Source organism: Gossypium hirsutum, chromosome D10 (genome assembly GCF_007990345.1).
Source record: "Gossypium hirsutum isolate 1008001.06 chromosome D10, Gossypium_hirsutum_v2.1, whole genome shotgun sequence".
NCBI classification, from domain to species: Eukaryota; Viridiplantae; Streptophyta; class Magnoliopsida; order Malvales; family Malvaceae; genus Gossypium; species Gossypium hirsutum.
In genome coordinates this window covers 18110555-18133154 of record NC_053446.1, presented here as the reverse complement: position 1 = coordinate 18133154, position 22600 = coordinate 18110555, and positions in this window count along the sequence as shown.

The following is a 22600-nucleotide window of genomic DNA, read 5'->3' as shown; positions in this document are numbered from 1 at the left end:
CTGCCTTCGGACGTATTAACGTCCAGAGTGTGAATATTGCTACTAAAAATATAGAATTGAGGCGGTGTTTGCAAGTATATAAATCAGGTTGTAATATAGTTTTTACAATGAAGTAGGTAAGTACTCCAAGGATTGTACTTAAGGGAGGCGAGTACTGTAAATAAATTATAATACGGCAAAATATAAAGTGAAAATTATTTGTTTTTACAATAAAAGAAATAAACATGCATAAAAGAATGAAAAACGAAGAACTAATTTGTAAACTCAATCGAATCTAAGCATGGGTGACTAGCTCGCTTCGGTGGTCATAACTAATTCCTATTTTGGGTTTCTACTCAATCAACTAGGCATTACCCTATTAGGATCTCTCAATCTTCCACTAACCTAACGAGTTGGCAAGAACCACTTATCTCTCAACCTCACAGTCTAGACTGGATTGAGGTAAATGGTTCATGGAAAGACAATACCAATTTTAAGTTAATTCTCACCTAGATGACTTTCTAAGGTTTAAGTTCTTTCTATCCCAAACAATTGATCTGCTAAGAAACCATATATAGAAATTAATTAATCACACTTCCACTCACTAATCCCTCATAAGAGGATTAGTTCCTCATGGATCCCATAAATAATATAAACTTGATAAAATAAATAAACATAAAGAACAAATCAAGATTAAGAGTTCACGAAAAATCTTGAATTGCATTTGAATGAAGCGCAGAAATCCATAAAGAGTTTGCGTTGAATCCACAAATCAGATTCTCCGAAGAACACGAACGAAAATAAATCCTAAATATAAAATAATCTAAAAACTAAAAACTAAACTGAAAGGAAAAAGTCTAAATTACTGAAGAGATGATCACTCGAGTGTTTAATGAGCTTATTTATAATGTTAGGGTTGGTCGTCGTCTTTAGCCTTAGTTTAGCTAATGGTTTTATGTTAAAATACATTGTGCGGACCAAAATACCCTCATCTAGTTAATGTTTTTTCGTATAGGTCCGGTGTCACGACATACACTAACTATATCACGACACTGAAGGCAGTTTGCTTAGCTCAGGCTCAACTTCAGTGATGTGCCGCGACATCCACTAGCTATGTCGCGACACCAAAGGCAATATAGTTATATTGGCCTTCTGCTCCCTATATTGCAACGTTTGAACTTTCGTGTTGCAACATGGCGACTAGTCTCGAGTTCTAATGCCTTCGAATGGTGTCCTGCACACTTGTCAAACACGATAGTCTTCCCTTAGGCCTCCTTCGCCCCCTAAGGTCATAAAATCAGCTCAAATCACACTTTTTATTAAATTGAAATTAAAGTAAAAAAACTAAATAAAACCTAATAAGATTGCTCATATTCTAGCTCTTTAAGTATGAAAACTAGTTTAATTTGCTACAATGTATTGCAACAGATTAAACTCCTCCACACTTAAGTCATTACTTGTTCTCAAGCAAAGAAAGATAAAAACGAAAATAAAAGACGACTCTTGAACAAGTATGATACAAAGACTAGTTTTGGGAACACATAACTAAGAATAATTATATCTACATATAATTCTAGCATGATACATAAGTTACTTACCATTTTCAGTTTCAAACACTTAAGTTCACTATATTACAAAGTATACAAACAGTAAGGTCCTCAAATATATGGATCTATCGATAAATCATAAAAGCAATTTAATTATCCTAGCAAAATACAAACAATCATTATTGTGATAACTCAATATAATGTCAATTCATGAATAGATCTACCTAAGTCACATAGGGCTTTTCGGCTTGTAATGTTCTGAGGCTTAAAATTGGTATGAAATTAAAAAAAACAAGGAGCATCAAAATAGTTTCAAGCAAGAAAGTAGTTTGACACATCACATTGTTGTCTATTCTCCCCTTTAATAACCCTTGCTCGCTCATTGCCTCATTTCGCCTTCTCTCATATTCCTTATTTCTCCATGTAGGAAGTCATAGTATGATAAAGTAACTACGGTCAGCTCAGGAGTTTTTGTGCATTAATAATTTGAGATTTCTAATGTTATGACTTTGTTTTTGAGTCACTTTTGATTTTTTTCCAACATATCTCACTTCACAATGCTTTTGTTTTTCATTGCTCAAATACTAAAAAATTTTCTTTTGTTTTGCACATTTTGACTACCTATAGTCAAAATATCACATTGCTCATTCCTATTTCACTCTATTTTTTACAAAATCGCCATGATGTATCTACCTATCCCTCAATACATATGGTTAGATGTCTAAATTCGTGTAATTCCAAGACCAAAGAAAAAGGACAAGTACAAATTGATATTTTAGCTCGGGTTTTGAATGAAGGTTCATTAAGAAGCGTTTTCTGGCTCAAAATAGGTACTAAGGATTGATGAATAAGGTTTAACTTTTTGGCTTTTGGTTATACCAAAAATGCCTTAGGTCATCCCTAGGTGTCTTAATATTCACAAATTTAATCAATCAATAAATCACAAATTTAACCATTTATCATACATACTAGCATGCTCGTTTCCCTATATTTTTTATGTCATATGGTATTTTCAATTACTTAATACTTATTTACAGTGTAATATATAGAACTTATTAGTTTAATAATTGAAAATTTAAAATCATTCACTATCATGTCAAATTTACAGTAAATACAATCAACCTATATACATACTCCTAACCAATCATTTGTATTTCTACAAGCTCAAGCACACTTTGACCAGAAAAATTAAAAGAAAAGCATGAAAAAAATTTCCTATTTTACCCCCACACTTTAGATAGCACATTAGCCCTAATGTGCGGCCGCTAAATATATAAGGAAGAAAGTTATCCGATTGATCGTGACATTGTCGTAGTCTTCTGGTGGGTGCTTCCTTATTTGTTGAAAGCTCATGTATATAATGCTTCCTTAATGTAGGGTTCCTACATAGAAAATGCAAAAACAGAAAATATATATAAATATACTTTTAATCCTACTCTTAAAACGATAAAATAAAAATCATCGAAATTAAGTTTTACAACTCTTAAAAATAATTAAAAAGTTTATTAATCGTCAGAGTCTTCAAAATAGGGCGATTGCCCCCTCCATTGATGCTTTTTCTTTTCTCGACATGTGTTTCAGAGAAGAGCCTTCACTCGACTAATGTGCATGTTGGGTTGGACTATAAATGATGAGTTTTTTTGCGTAATATGTTGTGACTGGAATGCCGCCTCATAGTCGTCATCCTTCTCATCCTGAAAGTCTTACTCTGTGGCCTCCTCCTCCTCTTATTCACTTCTACTCCCTTCCTCAACTTCACTTCCTTGCTCCTCGAATTTAGCATAGAATGATCCGGATCCATATTTTTTTACGAGTAATTTGGTACTTTAATATTATTTTATCGTGAAAACTCTTGAATGACCGGTCTCGATTCCTACATCCATCTGATTATCCATTCTACAATTGAGATTCCACTTCTTTTTTGAGTTTTTGTTTCCTTTTTTTAGAGAAGTCGGGATGTTCATATTTTGTTTTCTCCTCTAGTTCTAATCATTGATTTGTTTTCGGTTGAGCTCAATGAATTGTGTGCACATAGAATCTCTTATTAAGCTCTTTCTCTGTCTCATAAACTGCTCGTTTTCTTTCATCAGAACCCTGGCCTTTTTGCATAGCGCCATCACAAGGTGGGTAAAGAAAACCTCAACTTTCTGGCCGCTTATACATTGCATCATGCTACTATAGATCCATCTGTCAGCACATATCTATTTTTTTCTACAAGATTCCATACAACAAAAGAGCTCAAAAAGTGTTTACATTAGACACATTCATGCCATGTGTAATTCTAGTACAAAGAAATTGCATCCACATCTTAGTTATAGGAAATATAATTGCTTGATTGAAATTGGTTGGTAATTCGATATCCGGTCGGTGGTTCTATGCACCCCTCCCATCAGTTAAGCATTTTACAATGTCATCCATATCTATGCCCCTAAAAGTGTTTAGATTTTTATTATCAAGAAAATCGTTTTCATAGTATGAAACATTGTAAAACTAACAAATTTCTCGAGGAGTAATGCGTACGGTTTCCCGAATGGCCTTATAAGGTATTCTAGCCTCTCGATCCCTCATTACAACATAAAATTCTTGAACAATTGAGATAACCACATTTACTTTCGGGGTTTCACAAAAGTATTCCCACCTATGGTACCGAACTAATGACCAAATTTCCTTGCACAAGACCATTGATGACTCAAATCTCCTCTTTTGTATAAATGTTTTTCCTTGAAGTTCTAAGAAATTTTTTTCTACATTTGCGTTTAAGAATTTAGAGGGATTCAAGACCACAGGTGTCTCTTGCACATTAGTTTTTCTAGATTTTCTATGAGGCATTGTTAGTATACTTTCACTAGAATAACTAATTGAAATCAAGCAATATGCAATGGAACATTAAAAACCAAATAGGAACCCTTAACCTCAATTGATTACTTAGGATTCCTCGTAACAATTAGTTGTTTTTGCCCTCTTAGTGTGGTGTGTTAATCCCTGCACATAGTGAAACAAAGGAAAAATTTATAGCAAAATAATAAGGGATAAGAGGGGTTTTAAAAGTGGGTGGTTTGGGGGGTTTAAAGAGACTTTAGAGTTATGAGGGATTTAGAAATAGGTTAGAAGTGTTTTGAGATTAAAATTTTGTGTTTTTATGTTAAAGGTCGGGTAAAATAAGAGTTAAATCTAGCGGGTTGCGCACTGGGTCGGGTCGACCTTGCAAAAATTTGCAACGATGTCGTGACATAGAGGTTCTATGTCGCAACACCCCTGACAGGATACCGTTGTCGCGACATCGAGGTTGAATGTTGTGACACACATTAAAATTTTTGGTTTCTGGGGTAAACTGACTTCTTGTCACAGCACAGAAGTTCTGTGTCGCGACATTGAGCTGACTTGCTCGATTTATTGAATTTATGAGTGGTGTCACGACATGGAGGTTCCGTGTTGTGACACCAGCTTTGTTTCGACCCCCTTCTCAAATTTCAAAGCATTCAGATTAAATTCTTAAATAGTTTAAACAAAATTAAATCCTAAACTACTTATGAGTCTATTGAAATACAACAGTATACAAAAATTTATCTCAGTTTAAAAGTATCAAATATTGCTGTCGGATTTGTCCATTAGCTTTGTCAAAGTACAAGTGGATGCGCCTTTGGTTCTTTTTTTTATCTATATTAGTCCAGCATCCATCATACCACTCTATTTTCCTTCGTTTGTCTTGTTTCTTGAACTTGCCTTTTTTACCTTCATTGATCACAATAAATACCTTTCGCAGATTAAAGTTATTAGCCACACTTATAAGTATTTGATAGCTTGGTGGTCCTAAATTTTTCTCATACCCTTGATTCTATAACACACCACCTTTATATATTTCACATTGTTTTTTTTTTACTTTTTTAGTAATAAACCTAAAAGAGTCTAAGAAAAGTTCCCTTAGTAAAGTAGATAGTTCAGAGTTTACCTCAAAATCTAGGATTATAGAATCACTCTGTAATGTAGGCTTGTGTTGTTCGATTAACACGTCTTCAAACATCCCTTTTGATTGAGCTATAAATTCGTTGTGTGGTTGATAGTACTAGAAAGAACATATGTTTTCTTCCTACTTATTGGTTAATTTGTTCCCATTTAGTTATCTTTAGCACATATTTTAGCATTTTCAGTTTAGTAAATTGCATTTTATAACTCAGTGGATCTTAGCCTATTTATCTTTAATTTTGTCATGTTTTGGTACTGATGTTGCTGTATGAGTATTTCCAGATTGTGCCCAGAATTGTCCCCACACCTGACAGTTGTCCGGATAAGAAAAAAATTGTGTGAGCTATCCAGTCTAGTATAAACAACTTGTATGTACAAAGGTAGCATGATTCTGATGAAAGGACACCTGTGCTATTTGGAAGAATATAAATATTCACGTGAAAAGAAAAAAAAAAGAGGCTTTTTTTGGGGGGTACTATCTTCTTCAACCTATCTTTTGAAGCTTTACGGCTATGGCGACTTAAGTCTTCAATGGGTGAATCGATGTGAAGAAGACATAGATCAGCTCTTGACGAGGAGCCCTGAGTGCGACACAAGAGAGAATGGAGAGATTCAAGTCGAGATTGTCTAGGAATAGTATTCTCCACTTGCTTCTTTTATATTTCTTTTCTAAACGATGGTGATTACTTTCTATTTCATGTTTGTACGGAAGTACACTTGATTTTTGGGTTAAATGTTATTTTATTCAATCTTACTTCTATTGTTTAATCTTTGGGTTTGAATGTTTTTAGCATGAAAGTGTTATTGTGGCCACTGACACTGAAAAGTGTAGCGACAGTCAAGCTAACAAGCATGATAACGGAAGTTGTTTGAGGATTAAAGGAATTTAATCCAATTGTTCTTAATAGTGTTCCATTGCCATCATCGGAAGTTCTGGTTAATGTGCATGTTTAAGTCTTAGGTTAAATATAAAAGTTAAGCTTAGTAAGATATTCATTGCAATTTAATGCATCGACAATCACCTATCCTTTTATACCTTGTGAGCACTTAGTATTCTGTTGAATATTCACGTTGGAGATCTTAGTTTATCATTATCATATTTTATCTTATTGTTTTCAAGTTATTGCTTCGACAATTACTCTCACAATTTATCTCGTTTCTATTTATTTATTACACTGACATTGATAGACAAAAGACAACTATCCTCGTGGGATCGATATTCGATAGACTCATATCTGTCTACTATACTTGCATCGATAGTGTATAGTAGAGAGATCCCATCTCGTTTCTATCATACTTGCACATTATTACTGTAACGTTAAACAACCGATCCCATGAAGATGGGATATCGATGCAAGTATAGTAGACAGATATGAGCCTGTCAAATATCGATCCCACGAGGATGGTTGTCTTTTGTCTATCAATGTCAATGCAATAAATAGATAGAAATGAGATCAATTGTGAGAGTAGTTTTCGAAGCAATAACTTGAAAAGAATAATATAAAATATGATAATGATAAACTGGGATCCCCAAAGCGATTATTCAACAGAATACTAAGTGCTCGCAAGGTATAAAAGGATAGGTGATTATCGATGCATTAAATTGCAATGAATATCTTAGCAAGGTTAACTTCTATAATTAATATAAGACTTAAACATGCACATTAACCACACCTTCCGATGATTAAAATGAAACACTATTAAGAACAAGTGGATTAAATTCCTCTAATCCTCAATCAACTTCGTTGTCATGCTTGTTAGCTTGAACTGTCGTTGCACTTTCTAGTGTCAGTGACCGCAATAGCACTTCCATGCTAAAAACATTCAAACCAAAAGATTAAACAGTGAAAACAAGATTGAATAAAATAACATTTAACCCAGAAATCATGTGTACTTCTGTACAAACATGAAATAGAATGTAATCACCATCGTTTATAAAAGAAATATAAAAGAAACAAGTGGAGAATACTATTTCTAGACAATCTCGACTTGAATCTCTCCATTCCCTCTTGTGTTGCACTCAGGGCTCCTTGTCAATAGCTGATCTGTGTCCCCTTCACGTTAGTTCACCCATAGGAAACTTAAGCCGCCATAGCTGAAAAGCTTCAAAAGATAGGTTGAAGAAGATAATACCCCCCCAAAAAGCCTTTTTTTTTCCTTTTCACGTGAATATTTATATTCTTCCAAATAGCACAAGTGTCCTTTCATTAGAATCATGCTGCCTCTGCACATACAAGTTTGTTATACTAGAATGGATAGCTCACAAATTTTTGTTCCTACCCAGGCAGCTATTAGGTGCGGCGACAATTCTGGGCGCAATCTAGAAATAGGCATGCAGCGACATCGATACCATAACATAAAAAAATTAAGGATAAATAAGCTAAGATCTGTTGAGTATTAAAATGTAATTTACTGAACTAAAAATGTTAAAATATGTGTTAAAGTTAACTAAATAGGGACAAATTAACCAATAAGTAAGGAGAAAACATATGTTCTTTCTAGTACTATTACACACCCCTAAACTTGAGTTTTTACTTGTTCTTAAGTAAAACAAAAACTAGCAACACTACACAAGAATTCAATAAGGCAAATGATCATTCTAAAAACTTGAATCACCTAAAATCCCAATGAATGAGTCACATTCAGATAACAAAATATTGCATCAACAATACATAAGTATGAATGAATAAGATTGCAACTTCATCAAAATCGGCATCATGCTTTAAATCCTAAATTCTATCTACCAACACAATATTTATTGTACAATACTAAGTATCTATGAAGATCATAAATATATGTCTCTCTTCTTATTTTTTTGTGAATAAGGGATATCATTGCATTACTGTACCCTTGTTCCTGAGAAGTAATGATGGAGTGCAACAAACCCCCAGGGAGTACGTAATTGCGCCGACACACATTCATGCAATGACAACCTTTAGCCAGATTCATTTCTCTAACGCTTGCATTGGAGTGTTTCCTTTTTAACATTTCACAATACACCCACTTTAGAGTGTCTCTTATTCATAACTATATATATAAGCAACTGTAAAAGGTAGGTTCGTTCAAGATTCAAGGAATGCTACTAGTCATCCATTACTAATGCAACCTAAATCATTCATCAAAGAATAGAAGAGACAACAGTCAGTCAAATTTATCCTACTCATTCATTGATAATTCACATGATTTAAGAATTAAACATCGAATGTAACAAAAATTTTCAAACACATTTGCATTAACCACAAATAAACCTAGCATGCTTCATTAAACTAATATTTTTTTGAAATGTGGGTGTATTTTGAAACCCCAGATGCATTCTCCCAACTTAAAGTTTGCATTGTCTTCAATGAACTAAAATTAAAATGCAATGACAATTGAAATACAACGACAATGTGCACTAATAAAATAAAAATTATAGCTACGTGCAATTGTAAACAGAAAAATATATATGATTTTTCCTATATAATTCATCACCTTTTTACTTAATATTATTGTTAAAACCAAGTAATTGTTTATTAAATTAATGAAATATGTGAAAATATGAAATTAGGACATAGAAATTATTAAAATGTGATTTTATGTTTTATTATATAGTTTTCATGCATAAAATGACTTATTTTATATTATTTAAGCATATTATATTTTTAAGCTATGAAGTGGGCCATGCATGATTAAATTAAATAATAAAATATAATGTTATATTTTAATAACTCGTTTTAAATATTTCATTAATAAAATTTAGGTTTAATTAATTAAGTAAATTGATTAATTAAAGTTGTTAAATTAATTTATTGGTCCTCTAAACTATCTGCTATTTTTGACAGGTCTAAGGATTTTCTTCTAATTGTAAAACCGTCCAAGTGGGGACCTAGTCAACCCAATTTTCGGTTGCACATGGCTGATTATAAACCAACTTTTGATTTAATTATACAAGGCCCTCGAAGAGTTGAAGAAATTAGATATTTACCTGAAGATTTGCACTTGACCAAGTCTCAGTCCTGAATTGTTGTGGCATCCAAACTGACAAAAAATCAAGGAAAAATCAGCTTGATTTGCTTGATTTATGGCCGGCCAACCATGGGATATTTTTCATAGGATGAACACCCCTGTTTTTAGTAGACTATCCCCCTCCCCTCACCTATAAATAAGACCCTTTCATTCATTCTTCCATCATCCCTCACTTCTCATCATTCTCTCCTCTCTCAATTCTCTCAACTCTCTTAGCTCTCACGCCTATCACCATCCTTGCATAAAGGATTTCAGCAAATTAGCCTCTTAAAGAGCCATTGGTCGGCCACCTTGGAGAGCCATCAGCAAAGGAGCAAAACAAAAGAGCGAAGGAGCCTCGTCAGTCAGAGTCTTGGGTGACAGCCACTCTGAATTGGGTTTAATATATCTCTTCTTTAATTTAATTTAATTTAAAGAATTTTGGTATGAGTTCTTTATTCTTGTTTACAACAATGATAGCTTAATTTTATTTAAGCTAGGATGATTATTTTAATTAAATAATATTTATTTGATTCATGCTTATAATGTTTGTGCCTCAATCGATTATGTTTTCAATTAAAATCAAGTCTGTATTTCGTTCATACGTGATTGAAATACACCTGAATTAACCGAGTGATCCTAACTAGATGACGGCTAATGGACACATAATTGGAATGTGCATGCTCAATTTAGATCCTAACCTGATTAAATTGTAGGTTGCATAACAACCCTAACTAGGCTCTGTTATCTGCATAGTTTTTAGATTTGTGTGATTAAATTGCTTCAAACCTAAAACGTCCCTATTACCTCTGTAACACCCCCTAACCCCAAACCGTCGCCGAAACAGGGTTACGAGGCATTACCGGACATACCAATCAATTTTAAAATAATTCTTAAATAAATAACCAACCTATTAAAATAATTCATAAATTGTTATAAATTTTACTAATTGATTTCATTCATTTTTAGAAAAATTTCGGCAGCATTTCTGCTTTTTTTTACATCAAACCCCCTGCAATTTAAAACCATATCATTTTCAAATATAACCAATCAACCAATTCATTTCATATTCACATTTTCTATTCTAAATACTTCTAATCAAATTCAATCTACATGATATTAATTTAAATTTAATAAAACAATAAATAAATCAAATTAGGTAAACTTCATTCATTATAAATCTTAAACTTATAATACTAACATTTTTAACCATTTATATTAAACATAATAATTTTTATACACATCCTATGTACATGCCACATTTACCAAAGAAAATATACATCACCAAAGTTACGCTGAAGTCAGGATTGATCTGGATGCTGAACCGGGACCTTTGACTTCTATCGACCTGCGCACGGAAACAACCGTACGCTGAGTATTTCATACTCAGTAGTATTACCATAATTCAAATTATAACAATAATAAACATGTAATGCATAATTCGTATATACAATTTAAATTCAATATCTCAACAATAGCAATTCATCAACCAATATCATATATCCACAATTTGAGTTTAAACAAATCATGAACCTTAGGTTCATTTCTCAATCTCATTTCACATTTCAATTCACAATTCAACTTTTTCATTTCATTTCAATAGCTCATTTAACCAACTCGTTCGGTTTATCATTTCATCATTTACCCTATTAACAAAACTCGGACTTTGGCGGATACACGGATCCAACTAAACACACCAGAATGGCACCCAGTGCCTCATCGGATAGTTCGAAGCAATAGTTGACACCTAGTGTCTCATCGGCCAAGCCGAAGTAAGTTGGTACCCAGTACCTCATCGAAACTATCCGAAGAAATATTGTGACACCCAGTGTCTCATCGACTCGAGGTCGAAGTATCCCTGAACTCTTCCAATCTTATGGCATGCCAACTATATCCGACTCAGCCCGACTAGTTAATAGGGTATTTAAATCACATATAATCTCAATTCAATCACAATTTCTCACATTTTCAATTCAATCATTTTTCCACCTTTCAATCAATAATTAATCCACAAATTCACACATTTTCACAACTCAATACATTTCCATATAATTTAATACCATTCACAATTCGATTCAAATTCATTTTCTGCTTTCAATCTACAAACAATTCAAATATTATTCATATCGACTATTCAATTTAATTCCCACTAATAATAATAATACTAATACTAATATTAATACTTACCTCACATTTCATTTACTAGACACATAAATTAAAATTTAACATTTAATAATAAATAACTTGAATTATAGTAATACAAACCGTGATTTTCTCGAGTTTACTCCTCGATAATCTTCTCCTTTCCCTTTGATGCTGATGCCTCGGGTGCTTTGTTAGCTACGAAAATAATAATAATTTATACTATTAATTTCAGCACTAATTTTGATAAATAATTGAATTTCTATTCAATTTCTTCCTTATTCTCAATTTAATCCTAACTAAATTCACTTACTTTCCTAATTCAATTCACACTCTATTTCTATTCAAATTCCATCCAAACTCAAATTTAACTATCAAAATTTCAGCATATTTTTCCTAATTTCGAATTTCCCTCAATTTAGTCTCTAAAACATAAAATTTATAGTTTCTTTTACAATTTAATCCCCTTATCAATTCCAATCAAAATTTCTATCAAATAAACCCTCAATTCTATCATTTATTCAACATAAACCCTATTAAAAAATCTATTAACTTTCTAAATATCAATTTAATTCCATCAAAACTTTGTTTTAAACTTCTAAAACATTAGAATTAAGAGAAAAGGACTAAATTGACTTACCAAATTAAATTTCAAGCCTCAAAAACCCTATTTTCCCCATTTTCTTCTTTCTTTCTTTCTCCCCTCTCTGTTTCGTCACTTCTATTCTGTTTCTTTCTTTTCTTTTGCTTTGTTTTTATTTCCTTTTATTTCATTTACTTTATATTATATTAATATCAATTTAATATCAATATTCATTTTACATTTGGTCACACTTATATTTTTACATTTGTGCCAATAGTTTTATTACAATTGTCATTATTTAATTTGTTTACCAAATAAAAATCTCATGATATAATTAATCAATTAATTAATTAATTGATTAATTAATTAATATCTTTTACTTAAATTTTAAGTAAATAATAATTATAATACAAGTGTATATATATATGTTATTACACTTGTACCATCCTATCACCACACATTTGTCTTGATTTTAACTTATTCCATAATAAAATAATATAATTAATATAAATTACCATTTAAATAAATAATTATAATAATTATAATAATTATATACATATAATATTTATATATATCTTAATTAAAATCTTAGATTTTAAGCGTTTATGCCGCCTCATTTAATATAAATGGCTTAATTGCCATTTTAGCCCTTTTCACTTTCTTTTAATCTATAATTAGATTTTCACTCTTTATTCAATTTAATCCTTTTTACTAATTACTCATAATTAAACTAAATTCACCTATCCAAAACCTACTTAAACACACAACTGGCCTCGTAAATATTTCTAATAATTATTTCTGAACTCAAATTACTAAGACGAAGGCCCGATATTATACTTTTCTGATGCCCGCGAATTTTGGGTCATTACAACCTCACACGAATGCTAAGAAACCCTTAGTAAATAAGGATCAGTAAAATGCGTATTTACTAAGTAAAGGATTCCGAAAGGACCTAATTTGGTTTCCAAACTCATGAAAGATCGAGTTGCCATGGAATATTTTTTCGAATATTATTAAGCATGATGATAATAAATTGAGTTTAATTAAAGTAATTTTCCTAGTTTATTTATGTTATAATTGTTGCAAATTGTGTTTAATTTTGCTAAAATCTACTTCATTCATATAGTCTGCATACTTAGGAAAACTTACATTAGCGATCATTGCATTTAATTTAATTTAGACGTCACTTCTCAACTATATTGTGTTTTTCTTTTCTCAAATTGTTAATATAATTTTACAAGTTAAGTGGCTTAGCACAAGCACAATCCATGTGGAGACGATAACTCGATACTTACTTATTACTTGATAACGACTGTGTACACTTGCACAAACTCGAGCGTTACATCAATGCATAAACAATACAACTAAAAAAAATGAAAGTAAACTAACTCAGTTTTTCTCAGCCACAGATGTGGTTGCACGGTGTTTCTTCTTCCTCCTCTTTTTCTCCTCATTCTTGTGCTTTTTATCTGTAGAGCGCTTTCTCTTATTTTCTTTGGGCTTCGCAGGATCCTCAGATCGTTCCTTAGGTTTCGGCTCTGCCCTGACATCATTGGTTGCTTCTTCTGCAGCTTCTACCAGTTTAGCTCTATCTTGTTCCAAATTATCAATAGATGCACCCACAAACTCAGTTGCATTGACAATGTTCTAAGCAGATTCTTTCTCAGCATCTTTTTCATTGTCCTTCTTATTCACATATTCAATAAGGACTTCCTCCTCTCTAACAGTAGATTCCTCCTCAACAGTAGATTCCTCTTGACCAGGAATGAAGTCACCCTCGAACAGGTTATCAATCCTTTGTATGCACTCCTCAATGTCCCTTGATTCCTCTTCTTTCTCATCAATAGAGACGTTCACAATGGGCGAGAATGCCACCAATCTATCTCAGTCCCTTAAGTCATCATAGTTTCGAATGATCGGTAGGAACATTGGAAAATCTAGGAGTGGGACTGGGCCTAACTGACTTAATGCGGCTACAATAGAGTTGTTCTAGGCCTTGATATAAGCATAGAACAAATTTTGTGATCTGTCTATAGTCTTTATTGTAGTGACAAGCTTGATATATTTATTGCTGATGGAATTGACCAACTTCTAGATATCCTTCATTTTGTGCAACAATGATGTCTCTGCAGTCAGGTTTGTTCCCTTGCTTTTTGCCTTGGTTTTGCCCTTCCTCGTCTTGCTTGTCTCTGCCTCCTTCATTATCGACATATTTTTGCCACGAGCCATTCTTTTAATAGAGGCTTCATTGATAGTATCCTTATTATCCAGGACTTCGTCATCATCGTGGAGCACGATCCTTTTCTGCTGGCACAATAGCATTACCAACGATGGGAAAACCAAAATTCTAGTTTGCCTTACGGTGCAGTCAACAATTTCCTATTGGAGTATTACGCGACATTAATCTTTCTGCCCTTGAAAATTGAATGTATCAGGTACATACTATCGAGGGTGACTGTGGTGCTTTCAGTAGAGGGCTGTAGCCGACAGTTGACAAAATGAAACCAGATTTTGCTTTGCAGTGTTAGGAAGCGTCAATTCATCGTATAATTCTATTAATGTGAACCCGTCTACAATGCTCCTTCCATACATAAATCCTTCGCAAATAGGCCTCTTTTTTCGTCTATGATATCTTCAATGAACTCGGAGTGTTCATCTACATCCACTTTAGTGTTGCATAGCTCATTGATTTTTTTAGCATCCCATGAGATTAATCATTCTCGAAAAAAGATAAAATCTAACTCTTAGTCATAAAGGTTAGTGTAAAACTTACGTACAAATGAAGGAGAATGCCCTGTTCTGGGTTTAGTGTTGTAAAAAGTCTCCCAGTTCAGTTTAGAGATGGTTTTGTAGACTTGCTTGCCGAAGTCTTGCTATTGCGAAAGGAGAATGCCCTCTTCTGGGTAGAAGTTTTGCTTCAAAATATTGTCTTGAAACCTGTCCTTGGCCGATTTCATTAAAAAGATCATCGACTCATTTTTCTCCATTGGTATGGAGGATTCTGGTTCACGAATTGCAGTTGCAAAGGACGATTTTTTTAACAGACTTGGTGGTTTTCTTGATTGATCCTCTTGTTCTTGCCATATTTTTTTGAGTGAAGATAGTTTAAAGTTGTAAAGGTTATGAGCTTGGGAAAGAGAAAGTGAATAAAAATGGTTGCTTTGTAAGTGTTACAGTTGGCACAGTGGAGAGAGGGTTTATAGCGAGTGAAAGAAGAAGATGAAAAGGCGTGACTTTTGTGAAAGGATATAAAGCTGGAAGGAATAAATATGTCCAATGAGAATTACGCCCGCTCAGACAGATCAGGCGGCTAGGTCACTTTTGATCAAACGGTGGGATATGAAATTTCTAATATGCCTTAATTCTTGATGAGTCATAAGTGACAGTACAATAGTACAAACTGTGTTGACAATAAAGCCTAAGTGCGTCGACAATGGTACCTAATTATAATACAAAAAAAAGAAGTAAAACAAACTTGAACAAAAAAAAAGAAAACAAAATAAAATCACATAATGATAAATTCAATAAAAATTAAAATTTTTCGACCAATTTAATGGCCTCTACCTGCTTTTGATTAATATTCCCAAAATAGTGTTTCAACCGCTGTCCATTCACTTTGAACTGGTGTTCATCATGTAATCTTTGATTGTGACTACACCATGAAGAAATACTTCGACAACTGCTAAAGGTCCAGACCAATGTGAGCGCATTTTACCTGGGTGCAATTTCAGTCTAGAATTGAATAATAAAACTTATTGACCTGCGATAAATTGTAGCTGCAAAATAATTTTGCCATGCCATCGTTTAGTCTTTTCCTTGTAAATTATAGTGTTTTCATAGGCATTTCGCCCAATCTCCTCTAGTTTAGTGATATCCAACAACCTTTTCTTTCCAGCAGCTTCATAGTCTATGTTCACTTGCTTAATTGCCCACATTTCTTTGTGCTCCAATTCAACTGGCAAGTGACATGCTTTCCCAAAAACCAATTGATACGGCGACATCCCTAATGGAGTTTTATTTGCTATCCACAATACCCATAAAGCGTCATGCGGTCTGAAAGACCAATCTTTCCTTGAAAGGTTTACAACCTTCTGAATAATGCTTTTAATTTGTTGATTTGATACTTTGGCTTGTCCATTAGTTTGCGGATGATAAGTAGTAGCCATTCTAGGATTAACTCCGTATCTCTTCAGTGCAGTTGCCACTTGATTGCAATGAAAGTGTGTACCCTGTTCACTAATCAATGCCTTTGGTGTGTGCCAAAGCGAGTGAGTATATGCTTGTGAAAAATTTAAGCACTGTCTTTACATCATCCTTTGGGACTGCAACAGCTTCAACCTACTTCGAGATGTAGTCAACAGCTGCTAATATATAAAGATTTCCAAATGAGCTTGGAAATGGTCCTATAAAATTCATACCCCCAAACATCGAACAATTCAGCCTCCATAATTGGTTGCTGCAACATTTCATTGCGTCGAGAAATAGAACCAATGCACTTACACCTATTACATTGATTTACAAAATTGTGGGTGTATTTGAATAATGAAGGCCAGTAGAATCCTGATAGGAGAACCTTAGTGGTAGTTCGCATGCCATCGAGATTACCTCCATAAGGAGCATCATGACAATGCTTCATGATTGAAAGCATCTCCTCTTCCGGAACACAATGCCGAGTGATGTTGTCATTGCATACTTGAATAAATACAGCTCGTTCCAATGATACTTCACTACTTTACGAAGAAATATTTCTTTTTTATGGCCTGTGACACCCAATGGGAGTTTTCCACACACTAGATAATTAACCAAGTCGCATACCAAGGGGTTGCATCTACAACAAATAGCTTCTCATCTAGGAATGCGTCGACAATTTGAAGTATGTTTCCATCTTCACTGCCAACTTCCAATCGAGACAGATGGTCTGCAACTTGATTATCTGAACATTTAAGGTTTTTATCTCGATGTCGGATTCTTGTAACAATAAGATCCAGCGTATCAGTCTTGGTTTTACATCCTTCTTCACAAAAATATATCTCAACCCCGAGTGATCAGTAAATACGGTAACCTTTACGCCGAAAAGATAAGAACGAAACTTGTTGAAAGTAAAAATTAGAACCAACAATTCTTTTTCTGTAGTGGTATAATTGATTTGAGCCTCTGTAAGAGTTTTGCTAGCATAATAGATGGCGTGAAATATTTTTCCCTTGCGTTTTCCTAGAACAACACCTATAGCAAAGTCGCTTGCATCGTACATAACTTCAAAAGCTTGAGACCAATCTGGTGCACCGACAATGGGTGCATTTACTAGCTGCTTCTTTAATTGAATAAATGCATCTAAACATGTATCGTCAAAGAAGAAATTTCGATTCTGTTCCAGCAATAAGCATAAGGGTTTTGCAATTTTCAAGGAATTTCTAATAAATCTTCAATAAAACCCCGCATACCCAAGAAAATTGTGAATACCTTTCACATTTGTCGGTGGAGGTAATTTCTTAATGATTTCCACTTTAGCTTTTTCTATTTTAATGCCTTGACTAGAGATGTAATGGCCTAACACAATGCCTTCAGTTGCCATGAAATGACATTTTTCCTAATTTAGAATAAGATGTGTGTTTTCACATCGCTTCAATACTTTATCCAAATTGTCAGTGCAATGATCAAAATCATTCCCATAGACTGAGAAATCATCCATAAAAACCTCTAAAGAATCTTCAATCATATCCGAGAATATTGTCATCATACATATTTGAAATGTGGTGGGTGCATTGCAAAAACTGAAAGACATACGGTGAAAAGCAAAAGTACCAAAGGGACAGGTTAAAGTTATTTTCTCCTAATCCTCTAGTGCAATAGCAATTTGATTGTACCCAGAATAGCCATCTAAGAAGCAGTAATAGGCTTTTCTAGCAAGCCTATCCAACATTTGGTCAATGAAAGAAAGTGGGAAGTGGTTCTTCCTTGTGACAGCATTAAGTTTGCTATAATCCATACAGACTCGCCATCCCATAAGAATACGTGAAGGAATTAATTTATCTTTGTCGTTGCTAACACAGTGATGCCACTCTTTTTAGGAACGCATTGCACTGGGCTTACCCAGTTGCTATAAAAAATAGGGTAAATAATTCCAGCATCAAACCATTTTATAATTTCTTTCTTAACAACTTCTTTCATCTTCTCGTTTAATCTTATTTGTTGCTCAATCGATTGCTTACCTTCATCTTTCAACTTGATCTTATGCATGCAAAAAGATAGACTAATGCCTTGAATATCGACAATACTACAAGAAATAGCTCGTTTATGTTGCTTAAGAATATAAACCAATTTCTCTTCTTGAGTTACATCCAGTGTCGTAGAGACAATAATTGGAAGAGTATTGTTAGGGCCAAAAAAGACATATTTAAGATGACTAGGTAGTGGTTTCAATTCCAGAGTAGGAGCTTTGTTAATAGATGGCTTGAAAATTAGAGCTGTTTTGTTGGCTAAATCTAATGATTCAATCTGCCATCTATGCCCGAGTTCAATATTATTAACTTTAACCATATGTCACAATCATCTAAGAATTCATCATCAGATGTCACTGCAAACTCCTCAGAAAGTATTATGCTTTGGTCATTGAATTCTTATTTATCCTTGCATTGAATAGATTCGAAAATACTGAAGGTAACATACTAATCATTAAGTTGCATGGTCAGTTCAACTTTGTAAACATCAATAAGATTTCGTCCGGTGGCTAAGAATGGTCGTCCCAAGAACCTTTTTGTTTGCCTCACAGTCAAGTATGATAAAATTAGCCGGAAAAGTAAATTTATCCACACAAACTAAGGTGTCTTTGATTAGCTCTTCAGGTTAGCCAAGGATCGATATGCTAGTTGCAATGTCACTGCAGTAGGTTTCATGTGACTAATTCCCAATTTCTGAAAGTAGATAGTGGCATTAGGTTGATGCTAGCTCCCAAGTAGCATAAAGCCTTGCCCAAATAATAGTTTCCAATTGACATGGGATAGTAAAGCTCCCAGGATCTTTCATTTTGGGGGGCAACTTATTTGTGAAAAAAAAAACACTACAGCCTTCTGTGAGTGCAATAGTTTTAATATCACTGAGCTTCTTCTTCTTGGACTGAGCTCCTTCATAAATTTCCCATAATTCAGAATTTGCACAAGAGCGTCTACTAAAGGAATATTAACCTGAAGTTGCTTCAGTGTTTTCAGGAACTGTTGGTACTGCTTATCTTGCCCATTCTCCTTGAATCTTTGTGGAAAAGGTAAAGGTGAAGATACATCTGATTGCACCAACACATTTGATTGCGTCGACAGTTTCGAGGGTCGGACATTAGGCATATGAGTGACAATTTTTGGAACTTCTTTGTCTGGTACATCGACAAGCTCTTCAGATTCAACCTTCTCACCAGGGATCACTTCTCCAGTATCTTGAGGTGCTACAGTAGAGTCTATAGTTAGCTCGCTAGTTTGTTTACCACTCCTAAGAGTGATAGCCTTGCAGTGTTCTTTCCCCATTGGACTGGTTTTTCTGTGCCACTAGGTAGTGTGCCCAGTGGTAAAGTATTCAGATTCGAAGCAAGTTATCCTAATTGTGGCTCCAACGCTCGAATAGAAGATGAATTCCCTTACACAATAGCTTCTGTGCAAGTAATATGCCCCCGCATTAAAGCCTCAAGATCTGTTAACGGTTCAGAAGGAGAAGCTTACGTATACTGTTGTTGTCGATGTCCTTAACATACTAATTCGGCATTGAAGAGTGTTGTGGCTACATATGATTTTGGTGTGGATGCATCTGAGTGTGCTGATTGTAGTTCTGTTGTTGTTGACTGTAATTCCTTTGTCTTGGACTATAATTGCATTGAGTAGATATATTCCCATATCAGAATGTTGTAGCATTTTGTCCAGCAATCTGAGTTTCCCAAGATTGTTGATTACATGCAGAATTATTATAGGAGTTGTCATAAGAATTTTTGCGGATGTTACTGACATAAAAGGCATTCTCTGCATGTTGTGAACAATCTTCATAGCTATGGTTGTCACTGCAAATCTCACAAAAAAGGTAGGAACATCAACTTGTTGAGCTACTTGTATAGGTGCAATGTCACTAGTCCCTTACATATTTTTTATCATATTTGCAAGAGAAGAAACTTTAGCACTAATTGTAGATATTGTGTCCAATTCAATAACTCCCGGAGTAGCTTTTACTTATGTAGCTCTAGAGATAGGATATTGATAATCATTCTGAGCAATTCTTTCAAGAATTCTAACAGCGTCATTATAAGTGAAATCCAGCAAAGGACTATTGGCTGATGCGTCAACAAGATTCCTCGTGTGTGAATTCAGCCCATTATAGAAAATTTCAATTTGTGTTTCTTGTCGAATGTAGTTCATAGGGAAACGTTCAAACAAAGATTTATAACGTTCTCATGTAGTCTGAAGATTCTCATCATCCAGCTGATGATAAGCTGTAATATCATTTTAGAGACGAGCATTCATTTTCGGTGGGTTAAAGCACAAAACAACTGTGTTGCTAGTGCATTCCTACAAGTAATTGATCTGGTAGGTAGCCCAAGGAACCAAATACGAGCTCTTCCCTGTAAGGAATAAAGAAATAATTGCATATTCAAAGTGTCATCAGGAATGCCTTGTTGACTAACGGAAACACACATCAATAAAAATGATTTAAGATGTTCTCGCGCATCTTCATATGGCAGTCCAGCATATTGCCCATTAGAATTCAACATTTGAAACATTACTGGCTTGAGTTCAAAATTCCCAGCTTGGATTACTAGCCTAACAACTCCCGATTGTAATTCATCCAAGACAGGTACTACAATGTCTCGTATAGTCCTATTTTGTATTTGAGCGTCTTGCGGCAATGGTAGGTCATTAGCATTTTGGTGCTACACTTGGGTTATGGCTTTATTGTTTCTTGGTAAAGCCATATTCCTTTGTTCTTGAAGTCTCCTCCGAACGGTTCTTTCAATTTCTGGATCAAAATCGGTAATAAAATTTGAATTGCTTCGGGTCATCAAACACCTAAAATAAAATGTGAAAATAGCGACAAAAAGAAAACAAGTTAGTGACAACTAAATATTATATAATAAAAAATAAAGTGCAAAAAAAAAATATCAATCAAACGCCATCTTCAGCAATGGCACCAAAACTTGATCGGCTGTTTAACATCACAGCAATAATGTGCAAGCGTACACTGTCGAATCAAGTATAGTAGACAGATATGAGTATGTCAGATATTGATCCTACGATGATGGTTGTATTTTGTCTATCAATGTCAGTGCAATAAATAGATAGAAACGAGATAAATTGTGAGAGTAGTTGTCGAAAACAATAACATGAAAACAATAAGATAAAATATGATAATGATAAACTAAGCTACAATATTATAAAAAACATAAAAATTACAAAAACGAAATTCAAACGGACTTACATACACAAATTGAAGCTTGGTCGAACCTTAACTCAATAATGGCTTTCTTTCATGTTTTTGGTTTGGTTGGGAAAAATAGAAGAAAAAGATGACTTATCAAATGTCATGTTTTTCTTTTTTTATTAACTTATGATTTTAGCATTTTAATAAAAAATTAATATATAATCAATTTATTTCTACACCAAACCATCCACTATGATATAATTATGGCCAAATTGCCATTTAAAACCATCCAACTATTAATGTGAACCCATTTAGCCTTTATAAACCAATAGCGATTAATTTTTGCATCTTTTATGATTTAGTCATTTTTCTTTAATTAACAATCAAATCATTAAAATTTCCAGACCGAACTTTAATATACCTATATAGTAAGTCTGTAAATATTTAAAGGCTCGGTTTACAAAAATGAGATCTTGAAACCTCATTTTCTAAAACCACTTGACTTTAAAGGACAACCACTTGAACTTAACTATTCATTCAAATAACATAAACTATTAAATTAATATTTATTATACTATATTTGGCTCATAAATATTACATAATAATATTTATGAACTCACTCGTCGAATTTGTGGCCCCGAAACCACTATTTCTAACACCACTGAAAAATGGTTTGTTACACTTAAAATTGCAACTTCTGTAAGGTGGTATTGCAGAAATAGTATGTGATGTCGCGACGTCAATGTATGTTGCCACGACGATAAATGGCCTATAATGTCACGTTGAGACTAGGAACCCCGTCGTCTCAACGAGGCCAAACAGTGAGTGACATCGCGACGTCGAGTTGACTGATGTTATGACGTGACAAATTGTTTGGCGACATCACAACTTGGTAATGTTGACGTCACGACGCCAATATTGTGTTTTGTAAATTTTACAATTCAGTCCTAATTTGATCTTAGGTTAACTTAAAAGCTTTCGTAAGCTTGTTTAGGACTCGAGAATAATTCTATAT